Source organism: Diabrotica undecimpunctata, chromosome 2, assembly GCF_040954645.1.
Source record: "Diabrotica undecimpunctata isolate CICGRU chromosome 2, icDiaUnde3, whole genome shotgun sequence".
Lineage (NCBI taxonomy): Eukaryota > Metazoa > Arthropoda > Insecta > Coleoptera > Chrysomelidae > Diabrotica > Diabrotica undecimpunctata.
In genome coordinates this window covers 120,906,768-120,911,490 of record NC_092804.1, presented here as the reverse complement: position 1 = coordinate 120,911,490, position 4,723 = coordinate 120,906,768, and positions in this window count along the sequence as shown.

Here is a 4,723-nt window from a genome sequence, read left to right as displayed (position 1 = left end):
CTAAGCCATTAACGCGACTTACGGAGGAAGCAAGAGATTACCGCTGGGATACAGACTGCCAAAATACCTTTGAGACCTTGAAAAAGCATTTAATAACAGCACCAATTTTAGGGTATTCACTGCCAGGAGGAGAGTTCATCTTAGATACAGATGCAAGTAATGTGGGAATTGGAGGAGTGCTGTCTCAGATTCAACGAGGACAGGAACGAGTCCTCGGATATTTTAGTAAAGTTCTTTCAAAACCTGAGCGGAATTATTGCGTCAAGAGAAGAGAACTTCCGGCAGTAGTGAAATCAGTAGAGCACTTCTATCAATACCTCTATGGAAGGAAGTTTTTAATCCGAACCGACCATGCCGCCCTTAAGTGGTTGATGCAGTTTAAGAATCCAGAGGGTCAGATAGCCAGGTGGATCGAACGACTCCAAGAATACGATTTTAAGATTGAGCACCGAGCCGGAGTTAGCCACAGAAACGCTGATTCTCTTTCCAGAAGGCCATGCCCAGCAGAGTGTTCCCACTGCAACAAAACGGAATCCAAGGAAGCAGCAGTGCTAAGAACGACGATTGTCAACGACGACTGGACGCCTACTAAGATAAGGGAAGAACAAGAGAGAGATCCAGTTATACAGAAAATCCGAAAATGGAAAGAGGAAAACCGTCTACCACCTTGGCAGGAAATATCAAACCTATGCTCAGTAGTTAAGACGTATTGGGCCCAGTGGGACTCATTTATCATCGAAGATGGCTTGCTTAAACGAGTCCTGGAAAATGATGACGGTTCAGAGAAGAGAAGACAGTTGGTGATCCCAAAGAGCAGAATAGCCGAAGTACTTCGTCAGTTACACGACAGTCCATCGGGAGGGCATTTTGGTGTAAGGAAAACCCTTCAGCGAATTCGGGAACGGTTTTATTGGATGAACAGTTCCGACGACGTAAAAGACTGGTGTAAGAAATGTACTATTTGTGCTACGAGTAACGGGCCTCACCGGAAAAGGAGAGCTCCTATGAGACAATATAATGTTGGAAGCCCGTTTGAAAGAATAGCTTTGGACATTGCAGGGCCATTTCCAGAAAGTGAAAATGGGGGCAAGTACATGTTGGTAGTAATGGATTACTTCACTAAGTGGGTCGAGATTTATGCACTTCCAGACCAGAAGGCCGCCTCCGTTGCAGATAAGTTGATCCAAGAATATATCAGCCGATTTGGAGTGCCTTTGGAGATCCATAGTGACCAAGGCAGGAACTTCGAAAGTGATCTATTCCAAGGAATATGTGATAGACTAGGCATGAAGAAAACAAGAACTACCGCGTATCATCCGCAATCGGATGGTATGGTAGAACGAATGAATAGGACAGTTGGCAAGTATTTGACAAAGATGGTGTCCGATCATCAGCGAGACTGGGACCAATACCTTCCGTTCTTCACAATGGCCTACAGATCTGCTGTTAACGAATCAACGGGCCAGACACCAGCCAGAGTCCTATTCGGACGCGAAATGCGACTACCTTGTGATCTAGAATTTGGGTGTCGACCTGGAGAAGATGTAGCAGGTGAAGATTATGTGATCAAATTACGAAGAAGAATGGACGATGTACATGAGTTGGTCCGTTCCCACCTTCAGATCGCTAGCGACCGAATGAAGAAACGGTACGATACACAAGCCGAAAAGGGTTGCTTTAAGAAGAACGACAAAGTATGGCTGTATAATCCCAAGAAGCGAAAAGGTTGTTCTCCCAAATTGCAGCAGTCTTGGGAAGGTCCATACCTCATCATGGAGAAGATCAACGATGTCATCTACCGAATAAGCAAGATTCCGAGGGGAAAGCCGATGATAGTACACCATAACCGGTTGGCATCTTTCGAAGGTGACCACGACGTAGATGAAGAAGTGGAAGTAAACCAAGTCCAAGATGTGTCTGACCTCACGTTTGAGGAATTCATGGGTGCCTATGGAGGTACCGGTAAAGCAAGACATGGTGTTACCACTGAAGAAAAGCAAGATCTACTCGCGCTCCCCGATGACCACTCGCTGGCCCTTACCATCCCGGCCAGTATCAAAGACGCACCAGGGTTGGCATCCGTCTTTCGAAGGAAGTTTGGTCGAGTTGCAGAACTTCAATGCCAAGTGCCAGCTCCCGGTAAAACCTTGAAACTCCAAGATGCATCACGTTACCTTTTCTACCTGGTAACAAAAGACACTGCCCGTGACCAACCTACCTACCGAGATGTATGGGAAGACTTACTTCAATTGAGAGGGCACGTACTAGAGTCCGACGTGCAAAAGTTAGCCATGCCAAAGTTGGAGTGCCGCCAATTAGATTGGAGGGTTATCCGAAATATGGTGGAGGAGATCTTTAAAGACACCGAAGTCCAGGTGTTAGTCTGTTGCAATCCGCATAGTTACTGGTGCGGAGAGAAAACCGTCCCTTGTCATTTTTATACAACTGGAAGTTGTAAAAGAGGGTCCAGTTGCCGATACCAGCATACCGTTCCAGTTCTAGTCCCGACAAGGTTCCAGGAGGAACCATCTTTTGAGAGGGGGGCAATGTTACGTAAAAATATGAGTCATAGTTTCAACCTGTAAACATATTTTTATTCACTAATATGTTTTAGATTATACGAGACCTTTCGACCAGCTGGCATAAACTAAAGTAATAAAAAAAACTGGTTCCATTCGAATCTTCCGGAATTAGGCCTGTCCATTCGAGGCGAAACCAGGTCAATTGAGGTCAACATCATGGAGTTCTAGAGCAGCTGTTTTCGTATAAATATGAGGGAACTTTTATTTTGAAAACAGTCAATAAAGAAGATTCGCGCCCGCGATAAATGTTACGTTCGCTTTTTAATAAATTATGTATATTTAGTGATAAATAAATTAATATCAGTTATTGTGCTTTTTAATAAATTTAGATAAGAACCTTTTGATAAAGACATTATAAATTAAAGACATAACAATTAATAAATTCACAACAGTATGTTTAATTGTCTAAAGTAATGAGAGAGAATGAGAGCATTCTCTCTCCTGTTGGCGACAAGAATATAGCGTAGAATCTTTTTAAATAATTTTAAACTGTTTGTTCTTGTTCTAGTGTAGTGTTATGTACAATTTATGTTTCAATTTTATGTTTATTACATTCTGCGCTTGCTGGATTGCCCAAATTTGACGAAATGCCCCTGATGATGCTGTAGAAAGCGAAAGTACTTGGGCAAGATTTGATTATTAAAATTGTGCTCGATATTTGCCTTTAATTTTTCAAAGTTCATTTATTCGAGCATTCAACCTTATCTCAATAAATAATAAGACGTCAACAGCCAATAGAATTATAAATTCAATTGAAAGTAATTTACAGACCCTTACATACACTGAAAATACCAATGTTCAAAAAGAACACACCGTACAGTTTACGTCATCTCACCATTCACCACGTATTATTGAACAACCGCCAAACTCAGATAAGGGTATAGTTATAAATAATTGCCAAAGAAAAAGTATAGTACACAACTTGAGTTGTAAGCTTATTATATGCTTGTAAAATTACTGCGCTCGCCGCTACGCGGCTCACGCGCTACTTTTTTACTCACATGTAATAAGCTTCTTACAACTCTTGTTATGTAATATACTATTTCACAATGTGAACCGGTAATTTTAATTAAATATATTTTTTTTGTTGTAATAATGAGTTATGTGTTTGATCAAAATTTCTTTTAAAAGTTATATAATTTTTATTATAGCATCATAATTTTCTTGAAATAAAATTTAAGTTTACAAGAAATCTCTTTTTTATATACACATGCATTGATCAAAAGTACAAAAAATAATAATAAATATACTGTTATCTTGTTTAGAGGTTTTTAACATTCGGGTTATCTATGACCCCACGATAGTAGTTATATTGGTGTAAATACACGATAGTAGTTCGGGGTTAACTTTAAGAGTTTTGAGTTGAAACAACAGGTGTTTGATTATAATATTTGTGCAATTTATATCCGAACCGGAAACAGATATCTCAATAATACTAAATGGTGCTAAACAGCAAACTTATTTTTAATTTTGGAACTTTAACATTCTCCATCTTTCTCCTTAATCCACATAGCCTTCACCGTACCTTTTCTTGATCCAGTGCCTTAACAATAATTGCCCTTTGAACAACATTAGTATGTAATAGAGTGTACCTCTGAAGGATCAGCCCTAGCGGCCGACTAGATCCTTGAGATAATGCGTTGCACCCTAATGACTGGGGATGGCCCCGCCGGGGGTGTTGGGGAATAGAAACCAACACACAACCACCCCCTCCTTCTACCACGAAACCGGCTTACTGGCCTTCTTCTTCGGCTTTCGTGAGCCCCTCGCAATTATCACGCTGGATGTATTGTTGTTGGTTTTGCTATGGGCTTCAGTTTATAGTCTGAGCCATTAGGTTCTTATTACAAGATAATGGACCCTTTGCATTGTTGACGCTATTTATAGAATGTTTGTGGAAAGTTTTTCCTAACAATCACCAGAAAACTTTACACGAAATGCTAAAAAGGTCATATTAATAATATACTGAATAGATGATTAATTTTAATTATTTGTATCAATTAGATAATAATACCAGCTTAACTGTTTAATATATTATTACATCCGTATCGTTAATTATTAATAATTTTAATACATTTGTTTTTTGTGTGTTGCATTAATTTTAGTTTTTGAGATCTCACTCATAACTCTATAATAGACGT